Source organism: Cnephaeus nilssonii (assembly GCF_951640355.1).
Source record: "Cnephaeus nilssonii genome assembly, chromosome: X".
Classification (NCBI taxonomy): Eukaryota; Metazoa; Chordata; class Mammalia; order Chiroptera; family Vespertilionidae; genus Cnephaeus; species Cnephaeus nilssonii.
The window spans coordinates 128,975,982-128,993,356 of record NC_137071.1 but is presented as its reverse complement, the minus strand read 5'-3'; positions in this window follow the sequence as shown (position 1 = coordinate 128,993,356).

The window sequence follows — 17,375 nt, the reverse complement described above, 5'->3', positions numbered from 1 at the left end:
ATCAGTCTAGCCCCAGCCTGATCCCACAAGGAACTTTTGAGTGAAAATTGCCCCGCAGAGTTTGTCCTGCCCAGAGACAAGGAGGATGGGCTGTTATTATTCACACATCTGTCAATCATTGACCAAGGCCTGTCCCCAGAAGGATGAGTAACTTCCAAGACATCTGTGGGCAAGGCAGCAACTGTCAGTCAATAGCAGTTTTCCAGAAAAGAAAGCAGGTGTGAGCTTTCAGCAGCCAACATCCGCAGCAGCTAGGGAATAGGTATGGCAGGCCCATAAAGGAGATCTGGGCCAAGCATCAACTACACCTGCCATCAGTTGACCCAGCAATTCCATATCTAGTAACTTATCCTCAGATACATTTGCAGACATGTAAAGTGATGCCTGTCCAAGTTTATTCATTGCAACTTTGTTTATAAGTAAAGGCCCATCAATAAGCTACTGGTTAATTACATAAGGGTACATCCATGCAATGGAATATTAAGTGGATGTGGGAAAAATAAGAGTAAGGAAAAAAGATTTTAATAAATAAGAGTAAGGAAATCTCCCATGTATGGATATGGAATGAGTTTAAATGTGTGTTTTTATCTGAAAAAAGCAAGGTGCAGAATACAATATGTATAGTATGCTGCTATATATCTTCTCTGTAAGAACATATACACTGAGTGGTCAGATTATTATGATCTCTGAACGCATAATAATCTACTACTCAGTGTATATCCTATATAATAAAAGGCTAATATGCAAATTGTCCCCTCGACCAGGAGTTTGACCAGCAGGCAGGTCGGCCAACTGCCCATGTCCCCTCCCCCTGGCCAGGCTGGCCGGACCCCACCCATGCACGAATTCATGCACTGGGCCTCTAATATATATACACTGAGTGGCCAGATTATTATGCATTCAGAGATCATAATAATCTGGCCACTCAGTGTATATATGTATTTGTTTAAATATGCTTTACGTTAACCCTGGAAGGATAAACAAGAAACTGGAAGCATTGTGGTTGAAAAACAGAGTGAGAAGTTGAGTTTTCAATGTATATCACTTTGCACCTTGTGAATTGTATACTACACGAATATATTAGCTATTCAAATGAAATGAATAAAATGGGTGGATAAGTAGGTAGATAGATTACAGACAGATGGATAGATATGCTGATTTGCCCTGATTCCCAACCAGGAGTTTCTGACGCTCTTGACAACCAAAAGAGGCAGAACCAAAAGGGCATTTTGAATCCAATTATTTTCCTATTCATAAGTAACTTCCTTTCTGCTGGTTGCTAATGTATTTCCTGTATTTGTGTGTAATTTCTAATTTAACCAATAGCTTATTTTCTGAAAGGCTATTTTAGATCCTCCATCCATCCCATTATTCATACCTCTCCATGGAAGTTTGATTTCTTTATCAAGATGAAGTCAACGAACTATTGCAACTGCAACAGTCTTTTTTTTTTTTTTTGAAATCTGAGCCAAACTATAGTCCCAAGCTATGAACAAACTGAAGTACCAAGCAAAATAGAGACAGACTCATAGATAGAGAGCAGGCTGACAGCTCTGGTGAGGAGGGGTGGTTATTGGCAGGGGTGGGGGGTGGGGGGTAGAGAGATTGAGCAAAAAAAGAAAAAAAGGGAGAACTATGGACATGGACGACAGTGTGGTGATGGTGGGGGTGGGGAGGAGGTGGGTGGAGGTGGAAGATGGCATAGAGGGGATAAATGTTGGTGGAAAAAATAAAATAAAAATTTTGTAATTGAAAAATGTATTAATCAGGGCACTCATTTTATTAATGAGATGCTAATAAATGTCTCAAAAACAAAATATCTCTGTGGCTGACAAATTTAGGCTAAATAGATTTTTATACTACAGGACTTATCAGAGCCCTAATGGCACAATGTGCATTTGGAATCTCCTGAGCTGCAGAATTCTCTCTAAAACTACCTGACTACAGAATTTTGGAGAAGGGCTCAGCTGAGTCATCCGAAGGCTCACTCATGTGACTGGCAGCTTAGCTGTTGGCTGAGAGTTCGGTGTGAGGGTCTCAGGGTGGTTGGATTTCTCACATGGCACCTGGCATCCCCCACAGCAAGCGTCCCAAGAGAACCAAGCAGAAGTTGCACGGCCTTCTATGAAGTTGCCTCAAAAGTCATGCAGATTGCTTTGCTGATTCTATTGATTACAAATGAGTTGCTCTGGTCCGCTCAGGTTCAAGCGGAGAGGCCACAGAACCCACCTCTTCTGCTGACCTTGGCTGACCTGTCTGCCACTTTTGGGCTCCCCAGGAAGTACTTAGGTGCTAGCCACCATCAGAAGCTGCCCTCCTTAGGCTCTCAGCACCTGCTTGAAGCTCCAGGCCATCCACAGTTTGTGTCTGTCTCCACAGGACGTGGCTGTGTGGGGGAGGCGTCAGCCCGCACTCTCAGGCCTGTTTGTTAGCATCATCAGCAACGTCCCAGGTTCCCCGGGCTCCACCTCCCCCTGCCTTCGCCTGCCAGCCAGCTGTCCATCTTGATCACTCCAAAGTCTGTTTCTGAAAGGCCTATGTAGGAGGAACTGGGTGTCCAAACGCTGAGTCTCCCATGAGGGGGAGGTGCTGTTCAGATGTCAGGGAAAGTGCTGGGTGTGTCTCCCCTTCCTGGAGCTACTCCTCTGAGACTGACCCGGAACATGTCCCTGCCCTGGGCCGGACGGAGACCCTCCTATGCCGCCCAGTGCGACCAGCGGGAAACCGGGAGTCTCCGCCCTCCCCGGCAGGGAAGCACCGCTCAGGTCCCCGGGCCAGCAGCCTGGAAGGCCCTCCCTCCCCCAGGCCAGTCAGGGGCGCTTCCTGAGATTGCTCCAACCAGAGGCTTGGCCGCTGCTGCTGTCTCCTCTGCCAAGGTCAAATGCAGGGTGTGGCAGGCAGGGCTCCTGAGGGGGGGTGGGCTGTAAGACCTAGGGCGGGTGTTTTCCTTTGCCTGAGCTGCGGCCTTTTTGGTTTGGGGGGTTCCTACCGAATGCAGGCCTCCCGGCTGCTGCTTGTCCATGTCTCCCCAGTGCTTCCCACCCCAGCCTCTCCTCAGGCACCTGGAATCCTCACCGCCCTCCCTCCAGCGAAGCCTCGGGTGAGTAGCTGCAAAAGAAGCTCCTGTATGTACTTGGGTTTAAAAAAACAACACATAATGCTCCTCATCTCCATCCATGCTATTGGAAATGGTAAGAAGGCCTTCCCTTTTTTTTACCGCAGCGTAGTATTCCATTGTGTAGATGTTACCACAGTTTTTTTAATCCACTCATCTGCTGATATAATGAACAACGTAAACTGATGAACAAAAACAGATCCAGAGACAGAGAAGCATTGATCAGACTGTCAAACCTCAGAGGGAAGGCAGGGGAGGGTGGAGGTAAGGGGGAGAGAGCAACCAAAGGACTTGTATGCATGCATATAGGCCTAACCAATGGACACAGACACCAGGGGGGTGAGGGCATGAGTGGGGGGTGGGGGGTAATGGGGGGATAAGGACACATATGTAATACCTTAATCAATAAAGAAAACAATTTTTAAAAACACACAAAACAATGATGCTTTCTCTCTGACCTGCTCTGGTCTCCTGGGCAGCCAGAAGCTCTGCCCCTTTTCATAGCTGATGTCACGTGGGCCACTGGTCTCGACTCGGGTGCTCTGAGCTGTGGAGCCCAGCCTGGACTCTGGGCCTCGATCTTTCCAGGGAAATAACCCTCCCCTAGCCGGGATATCCCTCCCACTCTCGGCCTGCCTCTCGCCACCTCACCCTTCCCACCAGTCCCCAGGTGTTTCTGTCCTTCCTTGATATAAATCCCCTCCTCAGCTGGACCTCAGATGGTGATTCCAGGTGAATGTTCCCCAATTTAATTTTATTTCCAGTCCGGCCCTGGGAGGAGGTGCACAACAGGTCTGCCTATTTGGCCACCATCTTCTCTCAGATCAGTGCATCTTTTTTTTTTTCTTTATTGATGAAGGTATTATATATGAGTCCTTATCCCCTCATTTCCCCCCACCACCACCCCACTCATGCCCTCACCCCCTGGTGTCTGTGTCCATTGGTAAGGCTTATATGCATGCATACAAGTCCTTTGGTTGATCTCTACTCCCTCCCCCCACCCTCCCCTGCCTTCCCTCTGAGATTTGATGGTCTGATAGATGATTTTGTGTCTCTGGATCTGTTTTTGTTCATCAGTTTATGTTGTTCATTATATTCCACAAATGAGTGAGATCATGTGATACTTATCTTTCTCCAACTGACTTACTAGTATTTCATTTAGCATAATGCTCTCCAGCTCCATCCATGCTGTTGCAAATGGTAGGAGTTCCTTCCTTTTTACAGGGGCAGAGTATTCCATTGTGTAGATGTGCCAGTTTTTAATCCACTCATCTGCTGATGATCCTTTTTGAAACTAAAATTTGAGGGGATGAAATCATACTCTATAGTTTACATTGACAAAAAAAAATTAATTTTAGTATAGAAATTTTGACTTCTCTGTTTCAGACCATCAATATTACTTCAATCCTTCAATATATTTGTCTATGGAAGTAAAGTTGAACAACTAGATTTTTTAAATGCTGACTTCCTTTATCATCAAACTAAAGAAAATATCAGAAATATTTTATTTTATTAGGACAATGAATCAAAAATGAGGACCACACACACACACACACACACACACACACACACACTTAAGCTTATTATGAAATTCCCTGTCAGCAAGTCTGAGGATTATATAACCATTACAAATACCTTCTTCCCAGTTCAGTAAAACAACATTAGCAGCAAAGGCTCAGAGTATGTGAGCAATGCATAATTAACACATTTTGAATATCGTGAGGCTAAGGCAAGAAAATCTTTCACAAGCTCTTAATGTACAAGAAAGGTTTCACATATTCAGTGAAGGAAAGAGTAAAACAGGCTGACTGAATAAGTTTGAAAATGGTGGAATAATTTTTTAAGTGGGAGGGAAACATAGGTCTTTGTCCCAGGTCCTTGTGCATTTGGTTAAGCAAGTTGGTCAAGAAGACAGAGGAGGTAGCCCTGGCTGAATAGCTCAGTTAAATTAGAGCATCATTCTGATATGCCAAGGTTGTAGGTTCGATCCCCAGTCAAGGCACAAACAAGAATCAACCAATGAATGAACAAGTGGAACAACAAATCAATGTTTCTCTCTCTCTTTCTGAAAAGAAAAAAAAAAAAGACAGAGGAGGCAAAAGTGACTCTTCCACCCCTCCAGTCAAACCGGGAATGACGATGTCACCACTAAGCAGGTGAGCTGGGCAGGAGAGCACATTCTCAACATTCTCAATGGCAGGTGACAGCACAAAAATCAGGGGACAAAACCCATGGGAGATGGCTCAGGCCTGGAGGGAGGACTGGCTTGTTGAGAAACATTAAGTGTGCTGGAACACTGGTCATGGCCTCTCTAATCACAGGCCAGTGTACAAGAGGCTCATGTCACTTTACTAAGAGTGGCCCAGCTCCACAACTTTTCATGTTTCCTCGCTATTGATGAGTCTACAGGGAATGCTATCTTGACCATGTTAAACATGTGACGTATCTTAAAACCGGGAAGGACCTTAGAGATCATTTGTTTCAGCCATTTTCTGTTTGGGAAAAGTCCTCTGGTTCTCAATACATGACAACTTTCTCATCTTCAAAGGTCTCTGGGCTCAATTGTTCGTTGTCAATTTTGCATGGTCACTGCCCACTTCTGAGGTCTCCTCTGAAAACTATTCTCTCCGAGCTCTCTGTGAACTGCACACTCTCAGAATTGTCTGGGATTTCCCACTTGGCTATCACTGTGGCCAAATACCATAGTTGTACAAACTTCTCAACTTCCCACTTTGCTGCTGGAGAGAAAGTTGGTTGGGTCATTTCTAGCCATTTGACAACTGCAGTGATTTCCTGGAGAACTTCTGAAAACCACCTGCTCCATCCAGTGCTTCATGCTAAAAGGAAGCATCAGTGACTGTTTCTCCCCCGCCTTCCCCATACTTGCATTGAGAAACGTCCCAACTCTCCCACTGCAAAGTGAGAGCCAAGATTGCTACTTCAAAGCAGGAATTTTAGGAGTGGGAACTGCTTGAATTCCTGTTCTTGGTGACTGCTCTCCACTCTGTTCCAGATGTGCAGTGGTGCTTGGCACAGGAATCACAGATACACTGGACTAAGTATGTTTTTGCTTAAGCAAAAAATATATGGAAGGGGCATTATAAGGATACTGAGGTGTGTCCTGGAATTGAAGGAAAAGTTAGACAATCAATCTTCAGGAAGAGTAGAGAATGGAACTTGAGGAAAATGGCAAACTCATGAATTCCTCTATTCTCATCTTTTGGTTTTGCTTCTCTCTGCATTTTTGCTTTATTATTTTTTTTTTCTATTTCACTACAGAAGTGTTTTCTTTGTCTCCCAAGCTAATAGAAGCGAAGATTCTAAGTTAGTTTGTACAGAAGAAATAGGTACAATAGAAAAAAGGACTGTTTTCCAGCACCAAATCACCACTGGGGTGAAGTTTACAAAAATTTGAATGCAATCTGTGCACATAGAGATCAGACCCTCAGCCTGGGAAAAAGGCATGGCTGGGGACCGAGAAAGAGAGAAGTCTGAGCAGGTGCAGAATCACATTCCAAGAGATACCACAGGCTCAGTGTGGAAGTGGTGGTTTCACTTTTACATTGAAGAACAATGGTTCTTCAATAGTACGGAGAGTAACAAACCCAGGAAATAGAAAGTGTGCATGACCCTTGTATTCAATTTCCTGCTGCTAAAGGCGACAGCTAAACAGCTCAACAAAGTCAGAATGGAAGTGAAAATAAAACAAAGGAAAGGAAAAGACATTCCAAATGAACATGCAAACAGAAATTCTAGTACACAGGAAGAAATCTCATGCTAAGGGAAAAAAATCTAACAAAATTAAAATCTGATATGAACTCAATACAGGAAGAGTCAACATTATAAAACAGAAAGTGTTAAAAAGAATTGTTTAGGGTGCGCCAAGAAATCAGTGAAGATATTACATCTATTTTTAAAAGGGCTTCTAACCATAAGGACCCACCCCACCCCCACGAGCCCCTTTCCCCTCCCTTAAGGACATCCGGCCCATGCAGTGCGCCCAGGGAAGCCCAGTCCCCTTTTTCCTCCTCTAGGCACTGGGCTTGGTGACTGCTCTCCACTCTGTTCCAGATGCATTCTCATTGCTTAGACTCCTTGTGGGAGGTCTGTTCTGTTCTCCCATGGTTGTGAGTGCTTGTTTTAAAAAATAAATAGATTTTCTTTTTTAGAACAATTTTATGTTTAGAAAAACTAATCAGAAAGCTCCCAAATGTCCCTCTCCCCCACCAACCCACAGTTTCCCCTATTATTTACATCTTGATTTGGTGTTATTACTAACTAACGTCCATAGTTTACATCAGGGTTCACTCTTGGTGCTGTATATTCTATAGGTTTTGAAAGGTGTATAACGACATGTATCCACCATTACTGTGTCACACTGGGTAGTTCCACTGCCCTAGAAATCCTCTGTGCTCTACCTATTTATCCCTCTCTCCTTCCCAACCCCTGGCAACCACTGATCTTTTTACTGTCTCCATAGTTTTACCTTTTCTAGAATATCATATTGTTGGAATCATACAGGATGTAGCCTTCCACAATTGTTTCTTTCACTTAGCAACATGAATTTAAGGTTCCTCCATGTCTTTTCTTGGCTTGATAGCACTTTTCTTTTTAGCACTGAATAATATTCTATTGTCTGGATGTACCACAGTTTATTTATCCACTCACTTACAGGGGGACATCTTAGTTGCTTCCAAGTTTTGGCAAGTTTTGGTAATTATGAATAAAGCTGCTATAAACACCCATGTTCAGGTCTTTGTGTGGATGTAAATTTTCAAATCCTTTGAATAAATACAAGAAGCACAATTGCTGGGTTGTATGATATGAATATGTTTAACAAAAAAGAAAAAGAATATATATTAAGCTTTGTAAGAAACCGCCCAACTATCTTCCATAGTGGCTATACTATTTTTCATTCCCACCAGCAATGCATGAGAGTTCCTATTGGTCCACATCCTCACCGGCATTTGGTACTGCCAGTGTTCTGGATTTTGGCCATTCTAATATGTGTGTTGTGGCATGTCTCTATTGTTTTGGTATATATATATATATATATATATATATATATATATATATATATATATATATATATATATATTGTGGGGAACGGGCTGTAAGCTGACACGGTCCTTGCACCTGTAGGGGCTAGCAAGGCTGGCACCCTACCCGCACAGATTTCCCAGGCCTGTTTGGATGGCAACTAATCAGTATAACGAGAGCAGCCCCTGCCTACAGAGCTTTCCCAGGATTTGTTTATATGACTGCTATCAGTAGGATAAGAGCTACTTTCATGGCTTACCAAGAAATATGTATCCAACTAGTGAGAATTATTTTAACAAGAGACCTGTCCTTCAACTTATCCCTCCAGTAGTGATTTTAGAGAAACAAAGAATGTTTTCCTTGTGAGTGATTCCCTGCTTAGTGTCTTATGTATAAAAAGCACTGTATTACTAATAAAAGTTGCCAGAGCTTCTCGAGAGTTCTGGACCTCCTGACCCCGCTGTTGTTTCTCTTGCTTTTATTTCTCTTATTCTTTTTATTTCTCAATTCCCACCTCCCTACCTCAGCCCGGTTCAATCGTCAGGCTGGACCTGACAATATATATATATATATTTTATTGATTTCAGAGAAAGGAAGGGAGAGATCAATGATGAGAGAGAATCATTGATTGGCTGCCTCCTGCACGCTCCCTACTGGGGATCGAGCCCGCAACCCGGGCATGTGCTCTTGACCAGAATCCAACCTGACCTCCTGGTTCATAGGTCGATGCTCAACCACTGAGCAACACCGGTCAGGCTCTCTCTATTGTTTTTATTTGCAATTCCCTAATGACATATGATGTGGAGCATCTCTTCATATGCTTATTTGACATCTGTATGTCTTCTTTGATGAGATGCCTGTGCAGATCTTTGGCTCATTTTCTAATGGGGTTGTTTGTTTTCTTATTGTTGAGTGTTCAGTGAGTGTATCTTTTTCATGGCAGGTTTTGGAAAAGCCAGATCTCCACGTTCTTCCAGGTCATTAACTACAAGCCCCCTCCCCTGCCCCCTAAGATGTGTCACAGACCCTGAGTTGGGATTTCCCCTCTTTCCTGACTCTCACGGGGCCTTTTTGATCTGTGGACATGAGCTGTGGAACTGTATGGACCTCCATTCATAGACTTGCTTCAGGGCGCAGTTGCTAATTAGAATTGTGGCCAGTGCATCTGGCCCATCCTGCCAGTGAGGGAACACTTGTAGCCCATGGTGCTATCACACTTGTGACAAAGAACCCAAAACAGTAACAACTGCCAAGACTTGTTTGGAGTCATGTCAGAATCCCCCAGGTTCCAGTTAACTTCTCTCCCAGGTCCTCTGAGTCCCACATTTTTAAAATATATTTTTTATTGATTTCAGAGAGAGGAAGGGAAAGAGAGAGAGAGAGAAAAACATCAATGATGAGAGAGAATCATTGATTGGCTGCCTCCTGCACACACCCCCATTGGGGATCTAGCCCACAACCTGGGCATAAGCCCTTAACCGAAATCGAACCCAGGACCCCTTCAGTCCACAAGCCGACGCTCTATCCACTGAGCCAAACCAGCTAGGGCAATCCTACTTTTTTTTTTTTTTTTAAGAAATCCAGGCAAAAGGAGGTTGGGAGAGCAGATTATATTCACCTCTTGGACCCAGACTGAATACGGACTTGTTTGGTAGGGGGGTTCAGTGTAATGAATCTGATTCTTCCACTGACAGGTTTGGACTTGAAGCATCTGATGAGCTTGTTTCTGCTTCACTAACCTTGAAGCATGGAGGGTTGTACATTCATTTGAGAACCCTGCAGTTACATCAAACATCAAAATCTGACAACATTTAAGAAAAGGGGAAAAATCACTGAAGAAGAAGCAGTCGAAGGAAGGCGGTGAGAAGAGAAAAAAGGAAAATGATGACACTTTCAACAGGGAGAAGAAATGAACAGAATCCAAGTTTTCCCAAACAGCAGCTCTGAATGCTGGGAAGAAGAAGAAGATGAAGACGAAGACAGAGATGAAGAGGAAGAGGAAGAGGAAGAGGAAGAAGGAGAAGGAGAAGGAGAAGGAGAAGGAGAAGGAGAAGGAGAAGGAGAAGGAGAAGGAGAAGGAGGAGAAGGAGAAGGAGAAGGAGAAGGAGAAGGAGAAGGAGAAGGAGAAGGAGAAGGAGAAGGAGAAGGAGAAGGAGAAGGAGAAGGAGAAGGAGAAGGAGAAGGAGAAGGAGAAGGAGAAGAAGGAGAAGAAGAAGGAGAAGAAGAAGAAATGCTCGTAGGGCTCTAGGTGATAGGATATGTGAAAGAAACTTCAGAAAGAGAAATGGGCTCTGGGAAATCAGTCATGAGGAACATAAGCCTGTGGGGATGGGGAGCACCAGCCACCCTTGCTCCGACCTTCTGCTCTGCTTCTAACAATGATTTGCTTCTGGAGGTCACTGCCACGGTCTCTCTGACTCATTTGGACTTGAAGCAGCTGCTTCCTCCCAAAAGGAAGACTCGTCTGTGGTATGGATGATGAAAGAGGCCTGTGGGGTGGGATTGGACCAGGAATTCAGACAGTTCCCTTCCGTCCCCCAGAGGCCTGCCAGTGTCCCTGGAGATGCGCATTGAGGAGCTGCCTCAGGCTCAGGGCGGGGGGGGGGGGGGAGGGGGGGAGCGTGCAAACAGAAATTCTCCACTGAGAATATGCGTGGCATCCTATTGAGCATGGAGATGCAAACCTGAAAGCCGAGCAGCCAGGCCTGTGCCAAGGTGCCTGCCATCTGACTTCATTCCTGCCCTGCAGCACGGACGCCCTGGTCATATTTGCTCAAACACTTTCTCTGGGAGCTGGTTGTGGGGGCGGGGGTGCATCGGAAGGAGCCTCTACAGAAACTTAAATCAGCTATTGGCAGGGCACTGGCAGAGCAGATGGCCCCGTACCAGGAGGAATGCCAGGCACACACAAGCAAAGACTGCAGAGCTGCTGGGAGAGGAAAAAGACAAGTTGCCGAGAGAGCAGATGTGTGCTGGGAAGGGAGAGGAAAGGGGAGCAGAGCCCAGGAGAAATTCCAGTGGACTGCTGACATCAGGGCCGCTATGACCGGGAAAGACGCAAGAGCCAGTCTGGGTGGAAGCTTTTCTGGATACTGAAGTCCAATCTCTGCCCCAAGGCTGAGTGCAGACTAGGTCTCTGTGTAAGTGGAGCACAACACACCGTGGGTCCCTGACATGGATATTGTCCAAGAAGAAAGCAACGGCTCCTTCAAACTCAAGTTGAAGGAGTCACAGAATCAGCCTCGTAAAAAGGTTCTCATCCTATCAGCCCAAATTGGCAGCCCAATTGCTTTGCATAAAAGTCACAGGGCGTGGTGTGTGTTTTTTGTGTTGTTTTTTTTTTTTTCAATTACAGTTTACTTTCAGTATTATTTTGTATTGGTTTAGGTGTATAGCATCGTGGTTACATAATCCTATACTTTACACAGTGTTCCCCCAATATTTCCAGTACCCACCTGGCGTAATACATAGTTATTGTAATATTATTGACTATTCCCTCTGCTGTGCTTTACATCCCTGAAAGTCACAGGTAGTAAAAAGGGAATTTTCCAAAGTCCAACTCACTGTAGCACTCTGTAATCACCGCCTCAATTTTCTGGCCAAATGGAGAGTGGCACTGAAGCAGTCTGAGGAAAAAAAATCCCCAAGAGCTCTGGCTACAAAGAGCTCTCCTGCCAGCCTCCTCTCAGCAAAGCTTTCCGGAACAACAGTCTAAATTGCAGCACTTCAGAGCCCGGGCCCAAGTCAGTCTTGTGTGTAGGCCCTGAACAGCGCCAAACGTCACTCCCACACCCCATCTAGCTGTATTTGACAACAAGCTCCCAGACCCCAAATGTCACTCCCCTGACTCTCAGCATCCATTCCTCCTCCTCAAGAGGCACTCCAGCCCCCAACACAGTCCTCAAAAGAGCCCAGCCTCATCCTCCACCTCCCTGAGCCACAAGGCAACACGACATTCTGCCAAGTCTTCGGGACTCTCTTACAAGGCTGCCCTTGCGGGCTCCCTCCACGGAACAGTCCTAAGCCCACAGCCAACAAGCCTTCTGCTCCCCAGCAGCTGGCCGTGGTGGGCAAATGGCGATTTAGTGACGGGAGCCAGGGAAAAACAAAGGTACTGACCTCTTCCTCAAAGCCCACCGTGGGGAACAGCCCCCTGCTGTACAGTTCATGAGGAGGCAGATCTTGGGATTGAGAGAGTTCTGGGTCTGGAATATGGGAACATATGTGTTTCTGAGTTCCAGCCCTGTAGCAGATAAGTTCGTACACCTACATTTTAAATCTGCCAGCCCAGCCGGCATGGCTCAGTGGTTGAGCGTCAACTTGTGAACCAGGAGGTCAGGGTTTGATTCCCAATCAGGGCACAGGCCCGGGTTATGGGCTCAGTCCCCAGTAGGGGGCATGCAGAAGGCAGCCGGTCAATGATTCTCTTTCATCATTGATGTTTCTATCTCTCTCCCTCTCCCTTCCTCTCTGAAATTAATAAAAATATATATTTTTTAAAAACCCAGCCAGCATGGCTCAGTAGGTCACGGTTCCATTCCTGGTCAGGGCACATGCCTGGGTTGTGGGCTTGATCCCACCCATCCCCAGTGTGGGGAGTGCAGGAGGCAGCCGATCAATTATTCTCTCTCATTGATCTCTCTCTCTCTCTCTCCTCTCTCCCTTCCCTCTGTAATCAATAAATAAATCTGCCAAACACCTTGGCATTTGGTAAGAGTACCTCATGGAGTCCCATAGGCCAAGGGCTCCTTCTAGCCACAGAATATCCATGGGATGGTCACGGAGAAAAACCTGAACTAAAGCCACAACTGGGAGACTGAGCCTTGTCTCTTTGAAATATATTTAGCACTAAATGTATGCTCATTGCAGTGGCCAATTTCTCCCCTGAACATGGCAATGAAGCTCTGTTAGAGAAAAGACATGTACATCCATCAATGTGGAGACAATTGTGATGGGCTTTTTAAAGGCACTTATTTTGGACTCAGTTTTCATTACTACTAAATGCATTGGATAGAATAGGACTGCTCATGGCATGCCATATTATCAAAAGACAATTTCAATGCTTTTATGGTGAAGCAGGACTAAGTAAGTCACATTTATTTTAGCCCTCTGAGCACTTCTCAAAGACCTTTTTTAAAAGAAAGTCTGTTTTTGAGACAGAGCCAGTTTTATTTAGTTGAGCTTTTCATGGTTGAATTCTGTAAATACCTGGTATGTGCCATCCTGGCTTAAAGGTCATCTGGGCCCAGTACACCCAATGCCCAATCCAACTAGAATTCCAGTTTTGTTTTTCCATAGTTTATACAAATGTACCCCCCAAAAAGCTCTTGATCAAATCTTCATCTCTTTATGGGTAGAGGTCATGAAGGATACCAAATCACAGATAAACAGGCCAATTCCTTTTATTCTTAGAAATCCCCTCTAGTAACAGGCTTCTATGAAGTGTCTGTCATATAGAGACAGGCCTTGGAGTCCTGGAGCTTTCCAAGCACTGAGTATACATTAACATAAAGGTGGCATGCAGGTAAGCTTGGAGGATGGACCAAGGACAGACTAGAACAGATATTTCAGACTTCCCAAGTCACCAAGTGATTCACTAAACTAGTGACTATTTCACAAAGGTCTTTAGAGTGTTTGCTTGTACCTGTTTCAACTGTCTGTTTTAGCTAAGTGAATTCAAATATGTCAAGTATAAACAGTATCTGGGTGAATTTCATGATTATATAATTTATGCAAAAATCTATAATGTGGTAGACTCTATAGAGCAAATGACTCATTTTCTTCCACAAATAGTAAGAAACAAAAGAAGGAAGAGGAACCTAAAGGTTAAAAGAAATTAAAGATATATATCAATCAAGTGCAACGTGTGAAGCTTATTAGGATACTGACTTGTAGAAATCAACTGTTTTTTTAAATAAGACAATGGGAAAAACTATAACATTTATTAGATATTTGCTAAGAATAAGGGATTGTTTTAGTTTTTAGGTGTGATAATGGTATTGTAAGAAGGAAGGAAGGAAGGAAGGAAGGAAGGAAGGAAGGAAGGAAGGAAGGAAGGAAGGAAGGAAGGAAGGAAGGAAGGATTTGGTTGGCCTTCGTCCCAGTTCCTGGGAGGTAATCTCTAAACCCTTGAAATTTCCCAAGTGATGGGAGTGTCTTTGTTATTCATTGTGGGCCCTTCAGACCACATCCTGTCCTATATAATAAAAGTCTAATATGCAAATTGTCCCCTCGGGTGGTGGTTAGACCAGGAGACTGGGAGTTCAACCGCTTGCTATGACATGCGCTGACCACCAGGGGGCGGCGCAGAACATGGCAGGTGTCAGGCGTTGGTGATGCGCTGTGACCTCTCACCAGCTACCTGGGGGCAGGGGTGATGGGGATGGACGTGTGGTGAGAATGTGGGGTGTCCCCCAAGCACACTCTCACTCCCCCTACTACCCTCCCCCAGGACACCAGGGCTCACGTGCTGGGGTAGCGGCCCCCCCCCCCCTGCGCACTCAGGTGCTGGGCACCTACAAGGAGCCTGCCCTGCACCCATGCGGCCTCTTCCAGGTGAGCTGGGCTGCAGGTGACAGGACCGAAGGGGCTGGTCAGGCTCCCCATGGGTTTGTGCAGAAGCCAGTCTGCGAGGCCACCCGGGAGAGAGTATGCTTCCTGCCCAGCTTGCGTGTGGTGCTGCTGGGCAGCCCAGAGGCCCACACTGCACCCTGGCCTGCAGCGTCTGGCCATGCTCACGGGATCTCTGTGTGGGGACTCGGGCACTGTGACTCAGGCAGAGGGGAGTGCACAGGGGCCCGGGGGCCCAGGTGCTGCCCAGGGCCCAGAGGTCAGCTGGTACCTGCCCTTCCACGCCAGACACTTGCATTTTGATCACCAGCCAGGCCTAGGGACCACACCCATGCACAAATTTCATGCACTGGGCCTCTAGTAGCTTATATTAGCATGATGACTCAGGAAAAAGGCTAACCAAGCCAGAAAGACCAACCACATGAATAGAGGGTTCAGGCTATGAGCCATGTGGTTATCAGCCTTACTCTGGGAGCAGAGAGGGGAATGGAGATTGAGTTCAACCACATGAATGATGATTCAACCATTCCTACTTAATGAAACAAACAAACAAAAATTCTAGACACCAAAGCTCAGGTGGGCTTCTTGGGTTAGTAAGACTGTGTGCATATATTACCACAGTATCAGTGCTGGTATGGTAATGCATTCCTGAAGACATGGAATTGTCCTGAGAACATGGAAGGACATGTCCTCATCTTTAAAGATAGAGGGTGGGGAAAAGAATGTTGAGACATAAATGAAATAAGATTGGTCATGTGGAATTACAGAAGCTGGGTGCTGGGAACATAGAGATTCCTGAAACTATTTTCTCTAATTTGTTATATGTTTTAAATTTCCCCAAGTTAAAAAACAATGGTAATCCATGTGGAAAAAATATGGATCCTTACTTTACACCATATGGTAGGCAAAATTCTAAAATGGTTCCCTAGATTATAAGCCCATGGTAAATACATACCTTCTCCCCAGTAATTCAAATCAAGCACTAATGAAGGTGGTGTTGTGAAGTTCTGCAGATGTAATTAAGATCCCAAATCAGTTGACCTTAAAATAGAGAGATTATTCTGGGTGGGTCTGACCTAATCAGGAAACCCTTAAAAGGACAGGACTCTAATGGGGGGGGGGGGGAAGGAAACTCATAATTTTTAAAAAAGGATAGAACTCTTCCTGAAGCAATTCACTATCAGAGAACTTTGAAGAATGAGAGACATCCCACACAATGGACATTCTTCATTGATTTCTCTGAAGATGGGAAGACCATGTGGCAAGGAATGTGAACAACCAATTGTTTGGAGTAATTCATCATACAGCAATAGAGAACTATACACACAAGGAACAAAAATAAATTTCAGTTGTGAAAAATAAAGCTTTATACATTTTAAACAAATTTAGAAAAATATGTTCATGACCATGATACAGGGAAGGATTTGTTAACATTCAAAAGCTCAATAAATTCAACTATACTAAAAGGATATACTTCTGAACTATAAAATGCACCAAAAGGTAAAATGAAAAGAAAATTAACTAGGAGATGCTATTTACAAGACATAAAACTACAAAGAATAATTTTAAGAACCTACTATGCAATCTGGGGTGGGGGAAACAAGCCAACAGAATACAAATTGATAACTCAAAGAAGAGGAAGATTAAAGGACAACAAATACATATAAAGATCTCCAATGTGACTATTCATCAGAGAAATACAAAATGAAATGGGAATGAAATGCAATGTTGCCTGTACTGGACCAGCAAAAATTAACAATCCAGATGAGGGAATTTTCATGTTTATGTGAATTCCCCATGTGCATATATTAAAAATTTGGAAAAAATAATAATCCAGATGATACTGAGTTTTAATGAGGTTATAGAGTAACAAATTCTCATGTCCTGCTGATGGGATTATAAATTGGTTCAGGCACTTTATAGCGCAATGTGATAATATCTAGTAAAGTTGAAAATGTATGTAATCTTTGACCCAACAATTCGACATATGGGAATATATTCTATAGAAAATCTCATATATAGGTTCAGGGAAACACCCACAAGTATCATTGCAACATTATTTGTAACATTAAAAAACTGCAGACTACCTAAATGTCCATCAACAGAGAATGAAGTTAATTAAGTTTTCTTTTTTTTTTTTCAAACCTTCAATATGCTTCTTTAATCTTGATTGCCAACCCATCTGCTAATCTGCAAGAGAACCAACCTAATTGAAAATAACTGCTTATTTCACCGGCTCCAAGAGTTACCTATAATTCTCTCAATTGTTGTCAGCCACAGAAAAATGTTTTCACTGACTGTGATCTTCAAAGAAGGCCTCTGAGCCAACAGGGATCAAAAGTGCCCAATATATCTGGAAATGCACTTCTGCCCAAGGATGAAATGACTTTCTAAAGTGAGCTGGAAATCGCTGAGCCGAAAGAGAATATGGATAATCCAAGTGAGGCAACTGAAAGCTTCTAAGCGACTGAAAAGGGAATATGCTTTTGAAAGGTGCCTCCCCCCAGTCTACGTGAGAATTAACTTCATTTAATGAGGCTGCGCATAAGCAAAGCTTAGGGCCTAAAAGTCAATCTGTGGATTCCTCCAAACAAATTAGGAATAGTGTTCTGCTCTTTAGAACACATCTAGCTTTTGAAATCACCTGTAA